Here is a 12,953-nt window from a genome sequence, read left to right on the forward strand (position 1 = left end):
ATAACAGATCAGCACGACTGAAAGCATGAGGTTTGAAGGTTATTGGGAGGCCAAATGCCCTGTCCATTAATTTCCAACACATTGTTATGACACTATTTGGAAAAAAGTGATTAGGTGTTTAGTACTCCGTTTTTTTTTGTCAGAGGCTGAAAACATCAGCTGAAAAGTTCCATTTAGCCACAGACAGTTATCAGATTAAGTATCAATAAGAGTCAGAGAAAATGAAATATGGGAAAAGTTATGCTCCGGAACTATGAGAAATATAATAAATACGAGGTTACGCGTTATACAGCATAATTGGTTACACAGGCTATATATCACACCCCAAAAGTTAAATAAATGGGACCCAACAGTATCAGACAGATGTTTTCGCTGTAAGAAGGGAACGGGAACAATAGTACATGCAATTTGGGCATGTGAGAAAGTGAAAACATTTTGGGAAAATCTAAATCAGATATTAAATAAATAAAATCACAAAAAGCAACATACCAAAAAATCCAGAGATCTTTCTTCTAAGTAAGATAAGAAGTAAAGAATTAGGCCTCAAACTGGATGAAGCGCAAAAAGGATTTATTATGATAGCCTTAGCTGTAGCAAAAAAATGTATAATATCAACTTGGAAATCAGAAGAGAGCCTGAGAATACAGCAATGGTACATGGAAATGAATAAATGTATTCCATTGGAAAAAATAACATATAATTTAAAAAATAAAGTCACATTAGTTGAACAAATTTGGGAACCGTACATGGAAACACAACAGAGAGGGCTTGCCTCGGACCTCCACCCACTAAAATGATAAAATGAGAAGACGACGAAATGAACTGACCCAGTGTGTAAAAGTAGATGACACAATTTTCTTGTTTATTTTCATTGTTAATGGGTTTATTGTATTGTATATGTTGAATGTTTAATGGGTTTGGAAGGGGGTGGGAGGGAAGGGAGGGAAGAGAGGGGGGGAAAAAGGGAAATGTTTGTGTGTATTTTGATTAATATGGTTCATAGTGTGAAAAATTATAAAATATTTAAAAAACATAAAAGTCAGAGAGATACAGCATGAAGCCAGGCCTTTCAGCCTTCTGAGCCGGTATCAAATTTCAAGCACCAGATTTATATTAATCCTACCCTAAACTCTCTTTCGTCCTCACATTCCCTCCAGTTTTCACCGCTCAGCAGATGATTCACCAACTGACACACCTTTTTGGACGTAGGCAAAAACCAGAGTACCAGGGGAAACCTACACAGTCACAGAGCAAATCTCAATCTCTACAAAGGCAGAACTGGAGGTCAGGATCAAACCCATATCACAAGAGTTGAGATGCACCACTATATATGCCACTGTGCTGCCCACAAATAATACTCCTGAATAATACTCAAATATTGACATGAGTAGACTCTTTACCCTGAGGGCAGGGGAGGTTGGAACAAGAGGGCATAAGTTAAGGGTAAGGGGGCAAAACTTTAGGAGAAATGTTAGAGGATCCTTCTTCACTCAGAGAGTGGTGGCAGAATGGAATGATCTTCCAGAGGAGATAGTTGCGGCAGGGTCCTTTCTGTCATTTAAGAGAAGGTTGGATGTGTACATGGATATGAGGGGGTTGGAGGGTTATGGGTGGAGAGTGGGAGGGGGGAAACTAGCGGAGTTGTTCAAGTGAACCGGCGCGGTCTCGAAGGGCCGATATGGCCTGTTTCCACGCTGTAAACTATTATATGGTTGTACGAGCTATCCACAAATATCCAAATGTAACCTTTTCTTAATAAATTTTAAAATGGGAGATAATCAAATAAAAAAGGTTATTGTTGTTAAATATTATAGCGTAAGCATATTTCTATTCCTAAGCTGGTTAAATGTCAAGTGTAGGAAGAGCAAGAGTTGGTTACAAACACAATGGAAGTTACAGCAAAGGTCCAACCTCTCTTCAACATGACAATTAACTCTCTATGCCAATGTTACTGTTGAGGAATGCATGTCCACAATGCAGAAGAATACAGCACCAGCCACTCATTCTTTGGAAAACAAACAGATAAAAATTGTTTAATTTAATAAAGCAGCCTTATTTTTCTTTCATTTGAGAGGGAGGTATTAGGAAAGAGTGCAAGCTAGATATGATCAGTCAACAATATCTTTCTGAATGTTATTTCATTTCACTACCTGAAAATCTAAATATTGTTGAGCACATCTTAAGTTTTTGAATAACATAAGACTTACAAGCAGATAGACAGCAACACAAATCCAGTAAGACTTCCATATTTTTCAGGTATCATATGGGAAGAGAGTGCAGAAGGGCAATACATTTTACTCCCACTGCTCTCCCAAATATACAAACCAACACTCCTGTTGAAAAGCTTTATCTGAAAGGGCACAGATTAGATACTAGGATTAATAACTGTGACCACTCTCTTCATCTATGCCCATCATTATTTTATATTCTTCTGTATGTCATCCCTCAGCTTCCTGGTGAACAAAGTACAAGCCTATCCACCCTCTCCCAATAACTCAAGCCATCAAGTCCCAGTAACAACCAGGTTAATCTCTTCTGCATCCTTTCCAACATAATGACATTCTTCATATAGCAGCGTGACCAACCTTGGTCTCACCAACCAGTTGTATTGTGATGTCCCAATTCCCCACCTCATGAAGGCAAGCATTCCAAAAACCCTCTTCAACACCATGTCCATCTGAATCACCATTTTAAGGAAAATATTAACCTCTCCTCCAAGGTCTCTTCTACAATGCTCTCCAAGGTTTTATTGTTTGCTGTGCAAGTCCTGGATTGGTTTGACTTACCTAGGTGCAAAAGATCACACTTGTCATTTGCCACTCTTGGCCCACTTTCCCAACTGATCTTTATCTCATTGTAAATGCAGGTTTCCTTCCTCACACCACCACCAAATTTGATGCCATCTATAAATTTAGTAACCATATTCACCATGTCATCCAAATCATTAATATAAATAAACAGTGGGCACAGCATCAACTGTGCAGCACACCACTGGTCACTAGCCTCCAATCAGAACTACTACCCTCTGACTTCTTCCTTCAAGCTAGTTTTTATCCAATTGGCCAGATCACCTTAGATCCCATATGATCTAGCCAACAATATGAGAACTTGGTGCGCTGCATCATTCCCATTCACTACATCCAAAGAATAAGCAATTGTAAAGGGAAACTGTGGAAAGCACAGGAGTCATTGCCTGTTTTTTTTCCCTCATCTGTGCACATAATTTCTGGGTCATGGTTCTATGCACCACAATTACTACTTATAGAAAGGAAAATCTGGTGTTTACTGCCAGAATTCCAAAAATATTTAAATCATAATGCAAAGCAAAGTAAAATTATTCAAATTATATCTGAAGAAGTTAGTCACATGGAATGCTTCCATTCCACTTGCTTATGGATTTATAATTGTTCTTTATTCATATTTCTCATTATTATTGACCATTAACATTTAATCCCATTTGGTCATCACTCCACTTCCCATCACTATTTCCCATCAGCTGTATTGGTCATTAATGTTTATTATTACTGCTACCTACAAGGTTCCAGCTTCTGCAACTTTACAGGATATCACATTATTTAACTACTCACTTCCTCAGATCTACTGCCCTGCACTTGAGGTTCTGGCTCCATTTCCCTTTTCTTCCATTGTGCATGCCTCTTGCCTGCTTACTGCTGTGCCTTTCCACTTTATTACTGAATTTCTACACCATTCCTGCCTTCTTTGAACATAACTTTGTCATTTTTTTTAGCCTTGTTGTTTATAATGCTGAATTATAATTGGGTCTGAACTTCAGTTTAATAATTAGAAACAAGATCTGAGAACACAGAGAGGAGGGAATTGGATGGGGTATGGGCCTAATTGGGGCAAGTGGGCCCATTTTCGAGTATGGACATACTGGTCCTGTGAGACCGTTTCAGTGCCATATGATTCTATGAAAGCTAGAAGTGCACAGCAGATCAGGCAACACATGGTAATTGTTGAGTATCACCTTTAAAGATACAGTAGAACCCCTATTATTCAATCATTTAGAAATTAAACAATCAGCAAAAAAATTAGAGGAATAAATAAAATTCAATTAATAAGACTGGGTGATGGACCCCATGGGGGAGCGCTGAGACTTCATTGAACACACTCAGGGTTGCCCCGCTGAACTAGCAATGCCCCTCAATGCATGCACATTCATTTCGCTGTCACCACTTGCATGGAGGTGAGTCGGGTTGTCAGCATGAAGAAGGTACATCAAGGACCTGACCGGGACATTTGCATGGAGGTGAGTCAGGTTGTCAGCGCGAGGAAGGAGGTGAATTTTCAATAAAGTTGTGTTGAAATAAAATGGGAGTGCCCAAGATGAAGATCTGGTTGATGCCACTACCTGCTGGGGCGAATATGTCACCCCATCCCTGCCTAGTAAGAGTCTTTATCTTTATTAGCATTTGTTATATTATTAAAACTCTGTAAACTTGTGGGAGCAGATTAATTGTGACAGCGGCACGGTTAGCATAGCAGCTAGCACAATGCTGCTATAGCACCAGTGACTTGGGTTCGAATTAAATTTTGTAAGTTACAGGAATCACCTGATTAAAGTGAACTTTACATAATTACTTTACATTTTGCACTCTCTTTTGACTTTTAAACAGTATAGGTGTATTAGACATTGTTAGATAGAGCTTCAGTCAACTGGAATATTTGCATATTTGACATCTGCGATCCCAGAAGATGCCAGATAAAGGGGATTCTACAGCAATTGTGACGATAGTCTTAAAGATTCTTTCATTTGCAAGCCTCCATATTATAGGAATAATAAAACATTAGTGCCAAAAAATTCATCCCCACTCAGAGTGAAATTTATTTGATTGACTTCAATTTCAAAAGTAGTGTACAATGAACTGATGTAACTGCAAAACACATTTAAGAATTCCTGTTGGCAAAGAATTTCCAGGCATGCATACTTTATTGTAACTTAGGATTGGTACTGGGCTTCTGCCCTCGGTCACTGATAACTTTTTCATTGTTTACTGTTTAATTCATTAAACAGTCATTAATATTTCTGACTTGCATTAATGACAAGCAATCTGCCATCATACTCTCAATGAGAAAATGTGGTCAATGGCTTTTCCACTGAAGATGGCTTTCCAACTCATTACACAGGAGACATTAACAGCCATAAGAACATGGCTCAAGGATTCAGAAGGAAGATCTTTCCTGCTCAAATACACAAAACCAATGAATAAAAGCTAAATGATTATGATTTTATTTCACAGTAATTAGACTGAAAGAGACTATGCTGTCAGGTGAATGGATGTTATAAATCAATTCCAAAGGCTAAATAGTTATTTTAAATGAATATTACTCTAAAACCAGACAATGACAAAATAGCCCATGGATCCTGAGACAGGATCTGTTTAGTATCAGTGAAAATTAAATTTTGTTTCAACATTATTTTGGCTCCATGAACAAATGCACTTAAACGATGTTCCTCGTTGTCATTTTAAGTACATTAGTACAAAGATTAATACATTTCCAAGAGTGCTGCCTAATGCTAGCCAAGATCTCTTAGACCGGTTTGTGCTATACTATTGCAAATAGACTGTTACAAGCCCAGAGGACCCCAAAACCCAGCAGCAATAAATATTCACCAAGTCAAATGGTTACTTAAACAAAAGTTTCTTTTATCTTTAAACATGAAAACGGAATGACACTTTAACTTAATTCACCCCCTTCTAATTCTAAACGCACGTGTATGTAATGTGTGTGTAAGTTCAGAAAAGTTCACAGTCCAATCTCACTTCTCTTCCCTCCAAGTTCACTGGTTGCAGGCAATTCTTATACTGTGCACAGAATTTAACATTTATAAAGTTCACTAGGTTTTGGTGCTCGAAAGGTAAATGGTTACCACTCAGGAAGGTACTTGTTGGTTTTCAGAGAGAGATTTATTGTTCCAGGACATCCACAACTGATGTACTTCCATCAGTCACCTCTTTCTTTCAGGTCACCACAGAGTTCTTTTTTGTTTCTCGAATTCCAAGTGAAACATTAGACAGCCAGTCCTTTCCTCTTGCATGAACCACAAGGGCTTTGACCAGGCCGTCTTCCAAATGGGGCTTTCCATAAGCTTGCCCTGTTCCAGTCCCAGCTGCTTCTGCTGGCTGTAACACTGTAGAAGCGATCTGTGTTTGTGTGTGTATGTGTGTGTCTTTCTCTGTCTCTCTGAGAGAAAGCCTGTTTGACTCTCTCTGCTTGCAAAACCACATGACCCTCTTAGAACAATTCCAATCTGTGGCTCCAACAAGATCTTTTTATCTGTTGCCTTTTGTAAACAACAGTCCATTAGTGACGTCGCTTGGGCACTCTCCAAAGCTCTTGCAAAAGTTGAGGAGCTGATATGTCTAGCATTAGTAGAGCTCCAGTATTTCAAATAAGATCTGTTTTAAACTGTTTGTATGTAACCTTCTCCAAATACCTCGGGCTTTCCTTTCCCAATTTATCTCCCAAAAACATATCTATATACTCTGTCACAATACAATATTTTATCTATTATACTGCCAGCCAACACAATAATGATTAATGGTCCCTCTCAAGTTTACCACTCTGGCCCAATTTTCTGGCTGATATCTCTAGGCCAGGGAAGGGAATGTTGTGACACACAAAGTATAGACTATAGAGCCTGGTTCTATGCCCCTCCCTCACGCTTCCAATTTAAGTCTCATCTTCCAGCAAACGCCCTACAACAGAAGCTATAAATTTATGTATCAATGACTTCGATACAAGCAGACATGCATCAAGCCATATAAGAAGCAGAGCCTACAACTTACAAAACATGCAACTGTTTTAATGTTTAGATCCATTTGTACAGTATAGATTCAGATTTCAGATTTATTGTCAGAGTACATATATGACAAGCCAAAGAAAGAAACATATATGACATTACATACAACCTGGAGATTCTTTTTTCCTGCTGGAATGGCAGAATTATCACCAATTGGTAGTGCAAAAAATAAACTGTACACAGCGTAAAACATATAAACAAATAAAAGAATGATAAACAGATAATGAATGTAAACAAACTGACTGTGCAATACAGAGAGAACAAAGAAAATCAATAAAGAGTACAAGTAAGAGTCCTTAAGTGATTCTCTGATCGGCTTTGCAGTTGAGGAGTCTGATGGTGGAGGGGTAACAGCTGTTCCTGAACCTGTTGGCGTGAGTCTTGTGGCACCTATGCCTCATTCCTGATGGCAGCAGCAAGAACAGAGCATGTTCTGGGTGGTGTGGGTCTTTGATGATTGCTGCTGCCCTCTGATAGCAGCATTCCCTGTAGAGGTACAGGTACACGATCCTTTATGCAGACACCTAAAATCCGGAAAGCTCCAAAATCCAGCAAGTGGGACCGGTGGTCGGGGGAGGCAGCCAAGGGACAGGCAGTCGAGGGAGGCAGCTGAGGGACGAGCAGTCGGGGGAGGGCCGAAGGATGGGCAGTCGGGGGAGGCAACCGAGGGACGGGCAGTCGGGGGAGGCAGCCAAGGGACGGGCAGTCGGGGGCGGTGGCCGAGGGACGGGAAGGCGGCCAGGGGACGGGCGGCTGGGGGATGGGCGGCCGGGGACGGGCGGTCGGGGGAGGTAGCCGAGGGATGGGCAGTCAGGGGAGGTGGCCGAGGGACGGGAAGGCGGCCGGGGGACGGGCGGCCGGGGGACAGGGATGGGCGGGGCATCTGGGCAAGGCGTCTGGGTGGCAGGGGGAGGCGTCTGGGCGGCCAAGGGACCGCGGTCGGGGGAAACGTCCGGGCAGCCGAGGGACCGGCAGTCGGGGGAGACAGCCGTTGGGGGAGACTGCCAGGCGACTGGAAGGGAGTGGGATGGATAGGCAGCACAATTTGGGTGGGCTTTCCGAAATCCAGAAAAATCCAAAATTCAGAACCCAAGGGTTCTGGATAAAGGATCGTGTACCTGTACTCCATAATAGGGAGGGTTTTGCCTGCGATATCAAGGGCCGTGTCCACTTCCTTTTGGAGAGCTTTACGCTCAGGGGTTCCCAAACCAGATCATGATTTGGTCAGCACACTTTCTACCACACCTCTGTAGAAATTTGGCAGGGTTTCAGGTGTCATACCAAACCTCCGCAAACTCCTGAGGAAGAAGAGGCACTTACATACTTTCTTCATGATGCCATTGGTGCGTTGGGCCAGGAAAGATCCTCTGAGATAGTAACTCCCAAGAACCTAAATTTGCTCACCCTCTCCACCTCTGATCCCCCAATGATCACTGTAGTGTATACCTCTGGCTTTCCTTTCCTGGATTCAGCTCCTTAGTTTTGGTGACATTGAATGCAAGGTTGTTGTTGGTGCACCATTCAGCCAAGTTTTCAAACTCCTCCTGTTTGCTAATTTCATTTATACAACCCAGTACCATGGTGCTATTGGCAAATATGTAATTGTGTTATTGTTATACTGAGCTAACAGTCGTATGTGTAAAGGTAGCTAAGAACAAAGCCTTGTGGTGCTCTGGTAATGATGGAGAAGCTCTACCAATCTTCACTGATTGTGGTCATTGGCACCACAATATATTAGCTACAATTCACATTGAAATTCCTGCCACCCTCCTCTGGCTGTTGGCCCATAATTATCAGATGCACCAAACACTATAATAATTACTTTCATCCTGGGATCTGGGACATGGTTAGACTTTTCCAGCACTTCCTTTGAACTCTTCAGCTCTTACTTACAAAGGGTGACTCAATACCTTTATTCCCTCAGAGATATCAAGAAGCTACAAACTCTGGGCCTCTATACCCCATTCTGCAACTGGATCCTTGACTTTTTCCATCAGAAGACCTGTCAGTATGAATTGGAAACAATGTCTCCTCCTTACTGATTATCAACACAGGTGCACCCCAAGGATGCATGCTTAGCCCACGGCTCTACTTGTTATACACCCATGACTGTGTGGCCAGACACAATTCCAATGCCATCTACAAGTTTGCTGATAACACCACAGTGGTCGGCAGAATCACAAATGGCAATGAGGAAGCGATCAGGAGGGAGACAGATCAGCTCATTGAATGGTATAACAGCAACCACCTTGGGCTCAATGTCAGCAAAACCGAGGAGATGATTGTGAACTTCAGGAGGAAGTTAGGGGAACATAACCGAGTCCTCATCAAGGATTCAGCAGTTGAAAGGGTGAAGAACTTCAAATTCCTGGGTGTGATTATCTCAGAGGATCTGTCCTAGAGCCTCCACATTGATGAAATCACAAAGAAGGCTTGCCAGCAGCTATACTTAGCAAGGTGTCTGAGAAGATTTGGTATGTCACTGAAGACTCTTGTAAACTTCTACAGATGTACCGTGGAGAGCATTCTGGCTAGCTGCATCATTGGAGGCACAAACTCTCAGGACAAGAATAAACTCCAGAGGGTTGTTAACTCAGTCTGTGACATCACAGGCACCAGACTTCACTCCATTGAGGAAATCTACACGAGTTGGTGTCTTTAAAAAAAGCAGTCTCTATCCTCAAACACCCCCACCACCCAGGCCATGCCCTCTTCACTCTGCTACCATCAGAAAAATTATACAGGAGCCTAAAGACGAGTACTCAACAGCATAAGGACAGCTTCTTCCCCTCTTGTCATCAGACTCCTGAATAATCAATGATCCATACACACTGCCTTATTTTTACTTTTTTCTAGTAATGTTGTAAGATGGTTATATGAATGTTTGGACTATGATGGTGCCATGAAACACCAAATTCCACGACAAGTTCTGATTCTGAAGATTTGTATGTTAAAAATTGTCTTCCCTTTATAAATGTAAAAAAAATACAAGAAATTATGATTCAATATTATGACTTCAAAGTTACCTGGAGGAAAAAGGCAAGTCTTGCAATAATCATTTGAATATTTTCCCACCATTTCACTAATGATCAACAATTCTTCCCTTTAATAAACTACTCACTTCTCTCCAACCTAAAAACCTCTCTAAAATGTAGTAAATTCTGAAAAGCATAGTAAGAGACTAGGAAGAGTGTAAAGCAATGAATCTGTGGACTTTTAGCATCCACTGAGAGCAGCATTAGCAGGTTCTGGCTGGTGTGCAAGGCAACATCGTATTTGCACTATAATGAATTTATTCTAATATAGATGTACAACATACAAATTAACCAAAATTCTTTCTTGCTGCAGTTGAACAGGTACTTCTTATAAAGGAGACTACAATAGTATAGAAGTAAAACACGAGAGTCTGCAGACATGGTAATTGAAGTAAAAACACAATGCTGGAGAAACTCAGGTCAAAGAGTGTATTTTATGTAGCAAAGATAAAGATACATAACCAAAGTTTTGGGCTTGAACTCTTCATCAAGGTCTGATACATTGATGAAGGGTAATTTTAGAAATACTTTAGAATTAGTTTGATTCTGCAATGAACAGATTGAAACTTCGATCCTGCCAGTTGAGGTTAGGTTCAAGTGTACATGTGTAAAGGACAATCCTCAAATCTTAAAAATGTCACCTCAAAGTCGGGGTCATCTTATATGCAAAAGTGTAAAATATGAACCTTGACAGTGAAGTTTCAACACCACTGCCATCTTTCCCCTCCTCCTCCATATTCTATCCCCATCCCGCTGCTCTGACTCGAGTGTCCCAATCAGGCCTTAGGTGCACTCTACCACCTTCCTCGTGCTGACAACTCAGCTCACCTCCACACAAATGGCGACAGAGAAAAGAAAGGAAGCTTAGTTGCGGACGTGATGTTTACAAAAACCATGCATGCCATTTCTGGCTCATCACCATTCTGGTAGCCTCTCGGACTGCACATGCATTTAGGAGCATTGCCCATTCAGCAGACAAACCATCGTCTGAGTACTTCCTCAATTTCACAGCATTGGGAAAAACATTGAAGTTCACAGAGTCAGCCAAATGATATCTATGAATAAGCCCAATCTTGCTCATGTCCCATCCACCCAGTTCGACTGCCGTCTGCTCTCTACAAGCTTTAAGTGTCCTGTTAAAAAGGCTGACGGTGGTTAATTTTAAAATGTATTAATTAAATTAAAACCTTTTCTTTAGAGTGTAATTTGGTATTAAAATATTGTAACAGCATCACTCCACTGGTCAGTGGTAAGTGCCAATCTTGGGGTGTCACCTTATACTGCAGATATAAGAAAACCTACATTTCAGGTGGAAATTCTTGTCCTAAACCGAGTCATTCTATCTGCTGGCATATACAGTACTCATCACCATCATGAGAAAACTTTCTGAAAAAGACATGCATTTTTTTTGACAATAGAGCTTTCTGTATGGAAGCACAGTTATCCTCAACCACACCATACCGAGCAGCAAAGAACAGCTAGGTTTATGCAAGAATTTACGAAAGACCACTGACACTGTAAAACATTGTTTGATTGATTCACAATTATGAATCGCCTTCACCAGTCTGTCATTCCCAGTTGCATTGATTTTTATTTCTCTATTTCACCTACAGATGCCCATCGATGGAGACCCACACTCAAACACCAGAAACACAAGGCAAATGACCTGTCCCTGACACACTTCAATAAGGAATAGCTAGAATTTATGTTTTATCTCTTGGTAAGTTTTTCCAGTTGAGTGATTAATCTCTGCACCAAAACAAGTGCTCTCTGAGATAGATAGCTCTTGAAAAATGGTCCAAGGGAGCAATTTAGACCATAAGATTTTAGCAAGGTGAAAAATAGTCAGAAGCAAGATGGATGCAATGGCTAGTGGATTTGGCACAGAATCAAGGCAGCATTCTTTTGATAAGCATGGGTCCTGGTTTAAATTCCACGCACTGGATGTCTCCTTTGAGGGTGTAGTCAATTTCAGCCTAGCATATACACACACTGGACCCTCAGCATTAATCAGACATAAAAGGGGTGCCACATCATCACTTTTATTGGTAATTTATTCTTGCTGGATGAATGCTTCATGTCAATGCAATCACGAAAAAGGCTCGCCAGTGACTATGCTTCATGAGGTGTTTGAGATTTGGTATGTTATCAAAGTCTTGCAAATTTTACAAGTGTACCATGGAGAGCATTCTGACTAGTGGGATCACTGCCTAGTATGGAGGTGCCAATGCTGAGGACAGGAAAATACTAGAGAGTTGTGAACTCAGTTAGCTCCATCACGAGCATCAGTCTTCACTCCACTAAGACATCTACAAGAGGCGGTCTCTTAAGAAAGCAGCCTCTATCCTTAATAACCCTCACCACCAAGACAATGACCTCTTCACACTGCTGCCATCAAGGAGGTGGCAGAGGAACCTGAAGATGAACACTCAGCAGCACGAGGACAGCTTCTTCCCCCGTGCCATTAGATTTCTGAACAGATAATGAACCACAGACACTCTCACTCTTTTTGCAGTAATTTATTTATTTCCAAAATGTAATTTATAGCAATATTTGCACCTGTAATGTTGCCACAAAACAACGAATTTCAAGATAAATTCGGATTCTGAAATTCAGATTTCATTTTGGCCGCACTCCCTTTAAGTCCTCCCATCAAGAAGATTCACGAGAGGAGTCACGTGATGGAGTAGTGGCCGGACGGTGAACTCCAGCCCTCTCCAGAAAAGTTGGGAAAAACAAAGGAAAACACAAAGGCACAGAAATAAAAGTTACAGAAAAGTGAGTATAAAGGTGGAAAGAAGATGGCGACAAAAAAAGAAAAATCGAAAGCAACGGTAAGAAGAGAGGAAGAGAAGACAAAGGAGGAAAAAGGTGAAGGCCTTACCTGTCCGAAGAGGCCCGCTGCAGAGAGAGAAACCCGGGGTAAATAATGGACTACAAAAATGGCTCGCAGAGCCCAGTAAAAGTGCGCAACCGCTGCGAATGAAAAAAAACACACCGACGGGAGGGGGGACCAGCTGGGGAGTCGATCTCCACAGCCGGCAACGACAGCTGCAGAACACCTGCAGCAAGAAGAGACCACAGAAGACAAT

The 12,953-nt window shown here is 41.3% G+C and overlaps 1 protein-coding gene and 1 long non-coding RNA gene across 2 annotated transcripts in view; one reads left to right on the forward strand and one right to left on the reverse strand.

Moving 5' to 3' along the window:
• The window catches only part of LOC138739417 (uncharacterized), a 76,368-nt gene that overhangs the window by 58,193 nt on the left and 5,222 nt on the right, over positions 1–12,953 (forward strand). Inside the window, exon 4 of the long non-coding RNA XR_011342227.1 lies at positions 11,475–11,581. This is a non-coding gene — a long non-coding RNA (uncharacterized lncRNA). The remainder of the gene's footprint in view (positions 1–11,474; positions 11,582–12,953) is intronic.
• sacs (sacsin molecular chaperone) overlaps positions 1–12,953 on the reverse strand; it is a 94,101-nt gene that overhangs the window by 44,061 nt on the left and 37,087 nt on the right. The gene's annotated exons all lie outside the window — the stretch shown is intronic.

The sequence above is a fragment of the Narcine bancroftii genome, chromosome 7 (genome assembly GCF_036971445.1).
Source record: "Narcine bancroftii isolate sNarBan1 chromosome 7, sNarBan1.hap1, whole genome shotgun sequence".
Lineage (NCBI taxonomy): Eukaryota > Metazoa > Chordata > Chondrichthyes > Torpediniformes > Narcinidae > Narcine > Narcine bancroftii.